The following is a 15,218-nucleotide window of genomic DNA, read 5'->3' as shown; positions in this document are numbered from 1 at the left end:
GTTACCTGTGTTTTTCTTGAATTTTATAAAATTGCCTTTGCCTTTTACCAGTGTGTCTGGCTTCTCTTTTTGGGTTGGTATTGGCTTCTGGAGTGACCCAGACAGAACAAGGTGTGAGTGGGGAGGAAATCTCATTCCGGTGGCCAAAGCCAACTCTTTCCATTGATGAAACAAAGCAACTTGGCCAAGTTCATGTTGGAGTCATAAATCTTTGCTTGTTTGGCAGTCATAAAGTGTTAAGTTAACAGAAATATCAACATGAGTCAGTTGACTCACTTCTTCTGTTCTTTAACAAAGAACAGAAATAATTTGCTTTAAAAAGCAACCTAACTTCATAGGCCTGCTGTATGTCAGAATCTATTCTTGCCTATGGATGGAGGACCTGGAGGTACCCTCTGAATATTGTGGAATGATGGTGCAATATTAGGTGTTAAGGAGTAAACTGTGCTACTCCTACGTAGAAGAAAACATGAAGATAGCAGCTATCCAGCTAATATTCCAGAGATATGAGCAGTACTTCAAATAACCAGACCACATACATTAAATGTATAAATATTATTTACATTAGGCAAATATCATAGTCAGTAACAGGCCTAGTCATTCACAAATACAGCAATCAATATTCTGAATACATATATGTTCTGGCAAGCTCTCTGGTAGAATCCTGCCGAAAATGTACAGATACAATTTCAGACACACACACGTTTGAAAATTCAAAACAATGTTCTTTATACCAAAAATGCAAATAAACGAAGCACTCTTTTTATATAGCAAAGAGCACTTGTCTCCAAACAAAATGGTAATTTGTACAAGTCCCTTATCAGTTCTGTGATACTTAGCTTGCAGCTGTGAGGCAATTCACAGTCCTTCTTCTTTCACAAAGTGAAACACACTTTGCTCTGGTTTAATTTCAAAGCAGGGGAAAAATCAGCACACAAAGGTCAAAGTCAGCAAAGCAGGCACGAAACACAAGGATCAGATAATCCTCCACAATGGTCAAACCCACAGGCTGCTATTTATAGCAGCCTCACTAATTACCACAGCCCCACCCAACCACAGGTGGCCTCATTTTCTTTGATAATAATCTCTCAGTTGTTGCTCCCTATGCATCACTCTCCACATGCGTAGCTGTATCATCAACTCTTGTTCAAATCCAAGGAGGAGTTAGATAATTGATCTCCTTCTGAGCTGTTTGCCACACTCTCCTCCTCCCTGTCACTCATGTCTTCTTGGTCAGAGGAGCCTTCATCAGCAGATTCCACCAGGAGCAAAACAGGCCTGCAGCATGTGGATGTCTCCCCCACATCCACAGTCCTTGGGGCAGGAGCTGGGCCAGAGCTAACCACAACAATATACAGTACAGTGGTACCTCTACTTACAAACTTAATTCATTCCGTGAACAGATTCTTAAGTAGAAAAGTTTATAAGAAGCAATTTTTCCCATAGGAATCAATGTAAAAGCGAATTATGTGTGTGATTGGGGAAACCCCAGGGAGGGTGGAGGCCCTGTTTCCTCCCAAAAGATTCCTAGAGAGGCCCCACGGAGCCTTCCCCCCACTTTTTCTGGCTCTGTTTCCTCCCAGGAGATTCCTAGATAGGCCCCACAGAGGCTTCTCCCCGCTTTTTCCAGTTATAGTTTCGGAGGCTTGGGTTTGTAAGTGGAAAATGGTTCTAGAGAAGAGGCAAAAAAATATTGAACACCCGGTTCTTATCTAGAAAAGTTTGTAAGTAGAGGCATTTTTAGGTAAAGGTACCACTGTACAATACAAACCTATACATATACAGATCAACATTAGAACACATAGTTTTTACTACACACATTAGTCCTTACAATGAAATAGCCATATAAGCAAACCATCATAGAATCAGAGAGATATCAGGGAGAGTCTCAAACCTGGGGTGGGGAGAGTGAGGGAGAGAGAGAGAGAGAGAGACTGCTGACTTCCTCTTATAGCAGATTGTAGCACCAGCTCTTAAAGTAGTAGTGTGCTAATTCCTTCAACCATACATTGTTGGCTTAAGTTACAAATTGTAAAACACAACTAGTTATACACACAGTACTAACATGCTTCATCTGAATTTTTTTCTGGAAAATTAAAACTGGGTTCCTGACTTGTCTGAGGCCACTCGGCATTCACTGGGGAGGAGTCACAATAAGTGCCACTGGATGTATCATCTTCCACTATCTGTTCTTTCTGTGCCAGCTCAGGAAGCTCAACTGTATCAGCTCAGGAAGCTCAACTGTACCAGCTCAGGAAGCTCAACTGTATCAGCAGCAAGGAGCTGCTGATACAGTTCTACAGAGGAATCATTGAGTCTGTCATCTGCACCTCTATAACTGTCTGGTTTGGTGCTGCAACCCAACAGGACCGACACAGACTTCAGAGGACAATCAGAACTGCAGAAAAAGCAATTGCTGCCAACCTGCCTTCCATTGAGGACCTGTATACTGCACGAGTCAAAAAGAGGGTGGGGAAAATATTTACTGACCCCTCACATCCTGGACACAAACTGTTTCAACTCCTACCCTCAAAACGTCGCTACAGAGCACTGCACACCAAGACAACTAGACACAAGAACAGTTTTTTTCCGAACGCCATCACTCTACTAAACAAATAATTCCCTCAACACTGTCAAGACTTTCTACTAAATCTGCACTTCTATTCTTCTAGTTTTTCTCATCATTCCTATCACCCATTTCCTCCCATGTTGACTGTATGACTGTAACTTGTTGCTTATACCCTAAGATTTTTATTAATATTTCTTCTTCACTGCTTATTTGACCCCTATGACAATCATTACGTGTCATACCACATGATTCTTGACAAATGTATATTTTATTTTATGTACGCTGAGAGCATATGCACCAAGACAAATTCCTTGTGTGTCCAATCACACTTGGCCAATAAAATTCTATTCTATTCTATTCTATTCTATTCTGTCACCATGATTCTTCAATATCATCACCAGGGTGTCTAACTGTCTAAGGAGAAATTTCCTGATAGTTAGAACAATTCATCAGTGGTTGGCCTGCAAAATGGAAATGTCATTCCAGTAACTAATTAATATTGAAAGACCATTTTAAGGCCTGTCTTGCTTAAATAAGGGATACCCAGAGAGATTTGCACATACGTTAGTATTCTCCATATTTCCCTCCCAAACTTGACTTTGAGAGATGCACTTTGCAAGAATCTGTTAATGTAGATAATAAAGATAATGCTAGTGCTCTTGGGCTTCTTGTGTGGACTATCTCAGAAATTTGGAAAATGATGTGAATGTGGTTTCAAAATCTAAAAGGTGCCACCACTTCAAAGAAAGTTGTTGATCCTAGAACAGGAAACTTTCCGAAAGTTTTGTAAACTAGATACTTTCCGAAAGTTTTGTAAACTAGATACTTTCCGAAAGTTTTGTAAACTAGATACTTTCCGAAAGTTTTGTAAACTAGATACTTTCCGAAAGTTTTGTAAACTAGATACTTTCTATTTTATTTATTTATTTATTTATTCTTTGTCCAATATATAATACATATGGAAGAGAATAGACATTAAGTAATATATATAATGATAGAAAGTAAAAATAAGAGAAGTAGATGGGAGGGAGAGAATATATATGATATAAGAGATAAGGAGAGAATATATATGATATATATATATAATATAGATAGATAGATGGATGGATGGATGGATGGATGGATGGATGGATGGATGGATGGATGGATAGATAGATAGATAGATAGATAGATAGATAGATAGATAGATAGATAGATAGATAAGGAGAGAATATATATGATATATGAGATAAGGAAAGACAATTGGACAGGGGACGATAGGCACATCAGTGCACTTATATACGCCCCTTACTGGCCTCTTAGGAACCTGGAGAGGTCAATCGAAAGTTTTGTAAACTAGATACTGTATTTTCAGAAAGTTTTGTACTTCAGGTTTCCAAAACTCCAAAGCTAGGCATTCCTTAAAGTTCTATTTTATTAGACATGTCATATTGGCACAGCTGGGAAAACTGAAGGCTTCCAGGTTTTCCCCCAACCAAAATAAAGTCCAAGCCCCATCTCCTGCACCCACACATCCATCACATGGTCCAATCAATGCATCCTCCCAACAGGAGATGTTTCCAAGGCACACCACTCCAGATGCAGGGCAAAGTGGCCTTGACTCTCAAAGAAAGGAGTGTTATTTTGACTACATATCACCCCAGCTCCATGCAATCCCTGCTCCCAGTCTCCCACAGCAGTAAATGTGCAAAGTCTGAAAATCTGAGCACCCCCTAAATGGCTTCTGGGTCTGACAGATACTTTCAGAAAGTTCTGCAAGTTCTGTTACCGTGAATCTATGCTGCACATGAACTTTCTGCTCAAATCCTGATTTTATTTATTTTGATTGATCCCAAAGATTTAAAGGTTAGTGAATTCACTTTTCGGTAATTGTGACCATGGCAACATTCAGTAACCTCTCAAAGGCTAAGGCAAAGAAAGGGGAGAGAGAGAGAGAGAGATTACTGTTAACTGAAGCCAGAGTTTTTTGTAGAAAAATACACAGCTGTACCTTTGACTAATTTTAAGTTTCATTGTTCATTGCAGGTTTGGGGCAAAGTGACCATTCATCATAAATTCTTTATTTCATTCTCAAATGTCTTTGTAATGGCAAAGGTAACATGACCTACAAATTTGTCCATTGCATGCTATAACTTTGTTACGGCTGCTTTATATATCTGTTTGCACCCTCATCACATCTAGTATTATTAATTCGGTTTTTATTACTACATTTCTGATAAATAATAATAGGGGGGAAATATAGATCACCACTCAGCAAATGACAGCCTATTCTCGGAAACCTAAAGCATCCTAGGCTCTCAGAGACATGATTGCCAATATCAAAGTTCCAGATGCCACAGTCAGTGTATGCAATAATTTTGACAAATGTGATCTCAACCTATCTGAAGAGCAGCAGACTGAAGAAGACAAATGCCATCCAAAGAAAGGGAATTCAGGTCATGCTATTAAATTTCTCTCTCTCTCTCTCTCTCCCACACACACACACACACACACACACACATAGAGACACACGATTATTGACATCTGGGCTCAGAGAAACAAGAGGATTCAAAATCCAGAACAAACTCAGTGGATAAATTAAAACATCACTTGCCTCCCAAGCCACACTTCATTTTAAAAAAAAGTACTAAATTTGGCATCAAGGACCAAGAGATGGCAAGGAAAAAAAATATTGCTTTATATCTTTTTGATGCCATCACGTGATTATCTACAGCAGTGATGGCAAACCTTTTTTCCCTCTGGTGCCGAAAGAGCGTGGGCGTACGCTGTCGCAAATGCGCGAGTGTCCATACCCATAATTCAATGCCTCGGGAGGGCAAAAACAGCTTCCCCCTCCCAGAGGCCCTCTGGAGGCCAGAAATAGCCTGTTTCCCAACTTCTGGTGGGCCCAGTAAGCTGATGTTTCACCCTCCCCAGGCTCCAAAGGCTTCCCTGGAGCTGGAGGAAGGTAAAAACGCCCTCCCCCATCCCCCGGAGGCTCTCTGGAAGCCAAAAACGCCCTCCCAGATCCTCTATGACAGCTGAAAATCAGCTGGCTGGCACACACATGCACGTTGGAGCTTAGCTAGGGCAACAGCTCGCATGCCAGCAGATATGGCTCCGTGTGCCACCTGTGGCACCCATGCCATAGGATCACCATCACTGATCTACAGTTTTGTGACTCAGAGAACTTTGCACATATGTACCGTATTTTTCAGACAATAAGACACTCTGAACAATAAGATGCACCTAGCTTTTGGGGAGGAAAACAAGAAAAATAAATCTGCCTCTGTCTCCCAGCATCCATCTAGTATTAATATCTGACCTGTTCACTGCAGCCTATTTGCTACAGTCTGTTCACCGCTACCCATTCCCTTTCCTGCCACCGTCTGTTGTAGCCAATTCGCTGCAGCCACCCATTTGCCACAGCCACCCATTTGCCACAACCCATTTACCACTATGAATAAGCCATAACTCCAGACTATGTATGCCTACAAACTCAGTATCTATGGAGATTCTCAGTCATCGACATCATGGTTGCTCCAAAAGGCAACTGGTCTTTCTTGACTTTTTTCCTTTGAAAACATTTCACCTCTCATACAAGAAGCTTCTCCAGCTCTTCAGAATTGAAACAGCTTCTTGGATGAGATGTGAGACATTTTTGCTGAAAGTCAAGTTGCCTTTTGCAAAAGAACCATACAGACTCAGTACTTATGAAGGCTTTTAGCAGGGGGTTCTCTGCCCTGTTGCGGGGGTGGGCATTGCCATTGTGGGCCTGGCCTAGTCGGCCTCCTACATCACAGTGAGGGGTGTGTGTGTTTGCTTTCCTAAGCCCCCAGAAGGGAAGAAATGACCTCCCCAGGTTCCAGAGGCCCTTTGGAGACTGGAAATGGGCCTGAACATCCATTAGGCCCATTTTTCACCCTCTGTTCACCACCACACCTGCAGTCTATTCTCTGCTACTGCCCATTCACTATCCGTTCACTCTCTCCACCACAGTATGTTAGCCACTGCCACTGCAGCTCATTCTAAAACAGCTGATTGACACCACACCAACACCCCTCCCCTTCAAGGGAGAGCGGGAGGGAGGAAAAGGGAGGGAGGAAAAGAAAAAGAGAGAAAGGAAGAAAGAGGAAGAAAGGAAGGAAGGAAGGAAGGAAGGAAGGAAGGAAGGAAGGAAGGAAGGGGAAGGGAGGGAGGAATGAAGGGGAAGGGAAAGAGGAAGGGAGGGAGGAAGAATATGCATATGCTCTCTGTGTACATAAAAGAAAAGATACATTTGTCAAGAATAATGAGGTACTGTACAACACTTAATGGTTGCCATAAGGGTTCAAATAAGCAATGTGGAAACTATCAATATTAATAAAAATATTAAGGATACAAGCAACAAGTTACAGTCATATAGTCATAAGTGGGAGGAAATGGGTGATAGGAATGATGAGAAAAAACTAGTAGTAATAGTAGTGTAGATTTAATAAACAGTTTGATAGTGTTGAGGGAATTATTTCTTTAGCAGAGTGATGGCGTTCGGGGGAAAAACTGTTCTTGTGTCTAGTTGCCTTGGTGTGCAGTGCTCTGTAGCAACATTTTAAGGATAGGAGTTGAAACAGCTTATATCCAGGAAATATTTTCACAGCCCTCTTGTGCAGTATACAGGTCCTCAATGGAAGGCAGGTTGGCAGCAATTGTTTTTTCTGCAGTTCTGATTTGTGAAGTTAATGGCTCTCCGTCAGTATAAACTCCAACTGTACTGAAATTACCTTTATATACCCATGCACGCTGTGTATAAGAATAAGAATATAAGAATGCACAAACTCAGATGCCTCCCTCCCTCTTTCCAACAGAAATAAAAAAAACAGTGAAGAAGAGGAATACAAGACAGGTGAGAAAAGCTAATCACACAAACAAGTGAAAGGAAGAAAAGAGAATTTGCAATGGAATAGGACAGGTGAAGAAGTCACCGTCATATCTCCACTCTCAGTAAGACTGAAGGCTTCAGGGGTTCAGCCATGCAGCAGCCTTAATATGCTTTCTTCCCATTGTTAAGTCAGGAAGGAAGCACGCTGATATAAGAAGTGGTCCCTTCACAGCCTACATTTCATTATGCCTCAAGAATGAGGCTGGCAATGTTACTGCTCTCGCACAATTAAAACAGGTGGCATTTTCAAAGCAACAATTGGTTACACCTTGGGAGGGCCAAGATTGAGAATTGGACAGGGAAGGAACTGGCAGACTTGCTGAAGGCTGCTGTGATCCACTCGCTTGTTTAATAATTACTAATCGTAAGAGAAACGGCGCATTTAGGAAGCATGCTTCTAGTCCTCCTTGGAAAACTTAAATCAGGAGTTGAATTTCTTCTCTTTTAGCTCAAGAGAAAATAAATGCTGATGTGTGATATCTGTTGAAAAGATATTGAGCTACCTAAATTTGCACTGCAGAAATCTTAGGGGTTTTTAAAAATAAATTTATTGATTTTTTCATTAAAAAAACACACAGACATACAAACATTTAAACATGTAGTACGGGTTACAATTACCCCTCTCTTCTTAGAAGTTAATTTTAAATACAGAAAAAGAATATATTATTAGTTCATTAAATCAACATATTAATCTAGATGAAAAGAAGAATTTTGTTTATATATTCTAATAAACATAAAATTGAATTAATCAAAAGAAAAAAAATTCTAAAGTCATTTCAATATATTCATACATTTCTCATAACATTTAGTTTTTGTTTTTGTTTTTATCTATCCACTTATAAACTATATTCCAAATAATATAAAAGTCAGATTCTTCTTGGTCATTCAGCCTTCTTGTCATCATATCCATCTCTGCACAATCCAATTTTTTTTTAACTTTAATGATTTTAGTTTTTTAGTGCCTGGGTGGAAGATAAGCATTCAAAAAGAAGACATGTTCTGAAACCCCATTTTCCCAGGGATGGGAATGTTGCTGGATGAGTTTTTGCTTACCTATGGGAATGTCCCTTATGGGAGACCTGCATTTGGTGTCTGTGGTTGATATTCCCTTGGCTAAATCATGTACACAAAAAGAAGAAAACAGCTATTCAGAGGAAGCATTGAGGCACAGCACATGCAGCCAAGTAGACACATAGCCCCGTGGCCAGATGGGAGGAGTAATCCACAAATTGGAACCCAGCATTAATCTCTGGAAGTTCCTCCTCTATGTGCCATGCATTGTCCAATTGTGAGAGCTACTGCGATGCCTGAGAAAACACTATCCCTTAGATTAGCATCATCCTGACAATGAAATGGAATCTGTGTCACTGGCTAGGTCATTAAGAAATGGTAAGTGGAAGATGTATGGATGTGTCCTTTAGAGCTTTCCCTCCATAGAAACCACATACAGTGGTACCTCTACCTAAGAACGCCTCTACTTATGAACTTATCTAGATAAGAACTGGGTGTTCAAGAAATTTTTGCCTCTTCTCAAGAACCATTTTCCACTTACAAACCCGAGACTCCGAAACTGTAACCAGAAAAGGCAGGGAGAAGCCTCTGTGGGGCCTCTCTAGGAATCTCCTGGGAGGAAATGGGGCTGGAAAAGGCAGGGAGAAGCCTCTGTGGGGGCCCTCTAGGAATCTCCTGGGAGGAAATGGGGCTGGAAAAGGCAGGGAGAAGCCTCTGTGGGGCCTCTCTAGGAATCTCCTGGGAGGAAACAGAGCTAGAGCCTCCTTATGTTTTCCCCAATTGCAAGCATTATTTGCTTTTACATTGATTCCTATGGGAAAAATTGCTTCTTCTTAAAAAACTTTTCTACTTAAGAACCCGGTCACGGAACAAATTAAGTCCGTAAGTAGAGGTACCACTGTATTTTCACAAATTCTCAATAAAGCCAAAGCTAAAACTATTCCTTTCTGAAAGCTGCTTCTTCTGGTTTGCAAATGTAAATGGCCTCTTATCTTTCGGGTAAATATGTTAAAACCCAGATGGATTTTCCAAGAGTTAATTCAGAATTCATGTATCTATAGCAGGGCTGTCAAATTCTATTTAATTGAGGGCCACATCAGGATTGTGTTTGATCACAGAAGAGCCAGGGTGGTTGTGGCCAGTTCAATGTCGTGACGCCTGTGGTGGCCCGAGCACTCTGCCAGTGAAAACAGGATCCCAAACTCCATTTTCAGCTGCAACGACCTCCTGCAACCTTCTGCCAGTTAAAACAGAGCTTGGGAGAGCTGCACACAGCCCTTGTGTGTGCCATTTTTAGCTGTGTTAGCTTCCTACAATCCTCTGTCAATGAAAACAGAGCTGCACATGGCCCTCCCAAGCTCAGTTTTCTCTAGCAGAGGCACTGCGAGCCAGTCCTTTGTTGTTTCCAAGGTGCCCCTGTAGGCCAGATCTAAGCAACCTGCAGGCCAGATCTCACCTTCGGGCCTTGAGTTTGACATCCCTGATCTATAGCTTCCATTCAGTAATGGGCAGCCAAAGTTTTTACTGCCACACTGCGGGTGTGGCTTATTTTGTGGGTGTGGCTTGCTGGCCATGTGACCAGGTGGGACTGGCTTGAATGATCATCAGTGTTGAAGTGAGCTGTTATTGCCGCACGATGCCTTTTCATCTCAACTGTGGGCAGAGTGAGTGCTTTGCGAAAGGAAAAGGTGCCGCACGGCTCTCCTGGCCTTGGGAGGTGGCCGCATGAGGCTGGAGGGGAGCCGGGCAGGAGAGAGGGAAACTCGTCTGTGGCCAGGAAGGAGGAAAGAGGAAAAAAGCGAGGAGCACACAGCAGCAAGGAAAACATAAGAACATAAGAACAGCCATGCTGAATCAGGCCAAAGCCCATCGAGTCCAGCATTCTGTGTCACACAGTGGCCCACCAATTGTCCATGGGGATCTTGAGCAGAAAGAGAAGCAAAGACCCTCCCTTTCCCATGACGCCCAACAAATGGTACTCAAGGGAATCCTGCCTGCCTCAACCAACATAGAGGCGGCACATGGACATTCATTTCAATAACCACCGATACACTTGGCATCCATGAATCTATCTAATCCTGCCTTGAAGCTATCAAGGCTGACAGCTGTCATGACCTCTTCTGGAAGTGAATTCCATAAACTAACGACCCTCTTGGTGAAAATAATAATAATAATAATAATAATAATAATAATAATAATAATAATAATAATTTATTGGATTTGTATGCCGCCCCTCTCGGCAGACTCGGGGCGGCTAACAACAATGATAAAAACAGCATGTGACAATCCAATAATAAAACAACTAAAAACCCTTATTATAAAACCAAACATACACACAGACATACCATGCATAACTTGTAATGGCCTAGGGGGAAGGAATATCTCAACTCCCCCATGCCTGGCGGTATAAATGAGTCTTGAGTAGTTTACGAAAGACAGGGAGGGTGGGGGCAATTCTTATCTCCGGGGGGAGTTGGTTCCAGAGGGCCGGGGCCGCCACAGAGAAGGCTCTTCCCCTGGGGCCCGCCAAATGACATTGTTTAGTCGATGGGACCCGGAGAAGGCCAACTCTGTGGGACCTTATCAGTCGCTGGGATTCGTGCAGTAGCAGGCGGTTCCGGAGGTAGTCTGGTCCAAAGCCATGTAGGGCTTTAAAGGTCATGACCAACACTTTGAATTGTGACCGGAAAGTGATCGGCAGCCAATGCAAGAAAAAAAGTAGAGCCGAGCTGAGACTCGTAATGCAGCTTCATTTCAAACGGTGGAACTGCATTTCACCCTGTCCTGCCTGCTACCCACCCCTGCTTCCATTGCATCTTTGGCCAACCAGCATCATCAGTGGGACCAATTTCAGAGAGATAACATCTCCTGCCTAAGAATGAGATTACACATAACAGCCCTATTTCCACTGGAGACCAAGAAGCTTTGAGCTGATCAACCACCAAGCAAAGAAACCCTGCAGAATGCCTCCATTCTTCTCTCTAGACCTAGATGGCAGATTCAGCGGGAGTGTTCAAGCCGACATAAAGACATCTAACTGACTGCTCGGAAACTCGAGAGGCTGGAAAATAGCAACTGTAAACAAATCAGTAGAAGATTAACATTGTACAGCATCCCCCCTCCGTGTTGTTACAAAGCCTACATTTGTGCTAATAGAGTATTATTATAAAGTGGAATACTCAGATGCCACTGTAGGAAAATACCAGCTAACTTCAAGCTGTTGCCTGCGCAGCAATTAAGCGTTTGAAGAAAATAACCACTTCTATGGTTTCTCAAGAATGGGAAGCCTACAGGCAGGAAGAGGACAACACCTGTAGAGAAATATAGGACACAGATGGAGAGAAAGGAGGAGGAGGAAAATAAGAAAGGAAGGGAAAGATTACACTGGCAGACAATTTGTAATGCAATTTCTGTTGAGTTTGATTTTTGAGCTTTTTTATAGTTAATTCAGCATGCTGGTTTCAAAACTGTAGTTAGTTTTCTTCAGCATCAAGTTTTTGCTCTATACCTTATATATATATATATATATATATATATATATATATATATATATATATATATATATATATATATATATATATATATATATAATAAGGAGCGAGTACAAGTGCATTAGAGTGCCTTCCGTCCCCTGTCCTATTGCTCTCCTATATCTCCTATACCTTTCTTCTATTCCTATATCTCTTCTTCTATTCTTTCATTGATATGTTCTATTACTATATCTTCTTTTCTATTATTTCTTAGATATATTTTACTATGAGTATCTCCTCTATAACCTTCATCATGTATTTTACTATGTGTATATAGATATATACCCACTAAAACCCTCATTGTGTATTGTTGTGGTTCAGCCTGAGTCAGATGAAAGACCAGCTGCGTCTCTGCTGGCTCCATGCCTGGGGGAAGATGAGAGCGGAGAGGAAAGTGACGAGGAAGAAAGGCCTGGGAGCCCTGGGGAGGGGCTCTCTCAAGCCAGTAGCTTGGATTCTCTAGAGTCTCTGGAGTCATTGGATGACGAAGCACAAGCTGTCATTAGTATGCAACAGAGACGCATAGATCAAAGGAGGAATCAATTGAAGAAATATTATCAGCATTGAATGAGGAACACCAGGGGGTTGGGTGTGGTCCTCATTAGCAGGGAAGGGTTTATAAGGCAGGCAAACTCTTTCGGCAGTTTGAGTTTGAGTTTAATCAGATTTGTATGCCGCCCCTCTCCGCAGACTCGGGGCGGCTCACAGCAATAGCAATACAATGTAAGACAAATCCAATATTTAAATTAATTTAAAAACACCACAAATTAAAACCAATCATACACACTAGCGTACCATGCATAAATTTTATAAGCCTAGGGGGAGGGAACATGTCAATTCCCCCATGCCTGACGACAGAGGTGGGTTTTAAGGAGCTTACGAAAGGCTAGGAGGGTGGGGGCAACTCTGATATCTGGGGGGAGTTGGTTCCAAAGGGTCGGGGCCACCACAGAGAAGGCTCTTCCCCTGGGTCCCGCCAAACAACATTGTTTAGTTGACGGGACCCGGAGAAGGCCAACTCTGTGGGACCTAACTGGTCGCTGGGATTCGTGCGGCAGAAGGCGGTCCCGGAGATATTCTAGTCCAGTGCCATGAAGGGATTTATAGGTCATAACCAACACTTTGAATTGTGACCGGAAACTGATAGGCAACCAATGCAGACTGCGGAGTGTTGGTGTGACATGGGCATATAAGCCCATGATAGCTCTCGCAGCTGCATTCTGCACGATCTGAAGTTTCCGAACACTTTTCAAAGGTAGCCCCATGTAGAGAGCATTACAGTAGTCGAGCCTCGAGGTGATGAGGGCATGAGTGACTGTGAGCAGTGACTCCCGGTCCAAATAGGGCCGCAACTGGTGCACCAGGCGAACCTGGGCAAACGCCCCCCTCGCAACAGCTGAAAGATGTTTTTCTAATGTGAGCTCTGGATCGAGGAGGACGCCCAAGTTGCGAACCCTCTCTGAGGGGGTTAGTGACTCCCCCACCAGGGTGATGGACAGACAGATGGAATCGTCCTTGGGAGGCAAAACCCACAACCACTCCGTCTTATCCGGGTTGAGCTTGAGTCTGCGTGGAGTGTGGAGTGTTATCAGAGTGCAGTTGCTGTTATCTGCATTGTCTCAGCATTTCTGTTCCTGGCTCGTGGCCCAGCAGTCTTGAAGACCCGTGGGAGGTGTATGTCTGTTATCTCAACAGCCTCGTCTTGGCATTAAGGATCCTGTGTTTCTGTATGAACAATTGCCTTCATGTATTTATTTGGAGTTCCAGTGTTTTCCTGATTTGTAAGGACATTTTCTGTTGGCTTCTTTTCTCTTTACCATTATAAAACTGTGTTTGGATTCTACCGGTGTGTCTGGCTTATCTTTTTGGGTTGGTCATAGCTTCCGGAGTGACCCAGACAGAACATGTATTGGACAAAATAAATAAATAAATAAAAAATAAAATAAATCAATATAGTTAATTAGGCAATATGAGCATCAAATTGCATTTTTACATAGCCATCTGGCTAACTTCCCGGAAATCTTGGTGCAGTCAGTGATGAGCAGGGTGACTGATTCCACCAAGATTTGAAGGTCATGGAGACACGGTTTCAAGGTAGATGGGATGTACATATGATGGCTGATTACTGATGGAGCATCAAGCGAGAATGTCCACAGATTAAACACTCCAGAAAAAGCTATAAGCGAAATTTTTTACCTTAATATATATAACTACTGTTCAATTAAAAAAAACATTTGTGTGAACACAATTTAACTTGCTGTACCTATTATAGCCTGTGTATGAATAAAATTATTCTTAGTAAACTATATATTTGGTAGGTTTTTCCTTCCCTTTCCTTTATATGCACAATTTGTATGACTTTTGAGGGTATCCTGTAGCTTAAAAAGTTGACGTGATACTCAAAAACTGTGGTTATTTTTGGATCCAGAGGCCAAAGGTTAGTTGAAAACAAGTCACAGATTTAAGACATCTGAAGTCAACTCAAGTATGGGAGATGTGTCTATGGCAACTATCAACCGAAAGGTCTTCTGTTTTTATGAAAAGGCAACTTCAAACTTGAGTTTTTTAAGTAATCCCATATTCCCCCCTCCACCCCATTTTGAAGCCAGAAAACGAAAAAGAAATAATGCACTATATTAAATAGGCTAGACATGATGGCAGCAGTTTTATGTAGAATGGAAGGCAAACCTAGGCAATTAAAAACTGAAATATAGTTTTGGCTTTGCTATCTGCCTTAGTTAAAAGAAGTGAGGAGCGCTATGTTTTAAGAGGATTGGTTTTGAAAAATGCCATCATTATTATTGTTGTTGTTGTTGTTGTTGTTGTTGTTGTTGTTGTTGTTATTATTATTATTATTATTATTATTATTATTATTATTATTATTATACCATTGTATCACAGAGGCCAGTTGTTTCACAGGATTTGGTATTAATTACTAGTCAAGCCCCACCCAGAAGCCTAGGACCTTTCAATATACAGTACAGTGATACCTCATCTTACAAACGCCTCGCCATACAAACTTTTTGAGATACAAACCCGGGGTTTAAGATTTTTTTGCCTCTTCTTACAAACTATTTTCACCTTACAAACCCACCGCCGTCACTGGGATGCCCCACTTCCGGACTTCCGTTGCCAGCGAAGCACCCGTTTTTGCGCTGTTGGGATTCCCTTGAGGCTCCCCTCCATTGGAAACCCCACCTCCGGACTTCCG

This window comes from Erythrolamprus reginae, chromosome 5 (genome assembly GCF_031021105.1).
Source record: "Erythrolamprus reginae isolate rEryReg1 chromosome 5, rEryReg1.hap1, whole genome shotgun sequence".
NCBI classification, from domain to species: domain Eukaryota; kingdom Metazoa; phylum Chordata; class Lepidosauria; order Squamata; family Dipsadidae; genus Erythrolamprus; species Erythrolamprus reginae.
The sequence above is the reverse complement of the archived record's forward strand: the minus strand, read 5'-3'. Positions refer to the sequence as shown.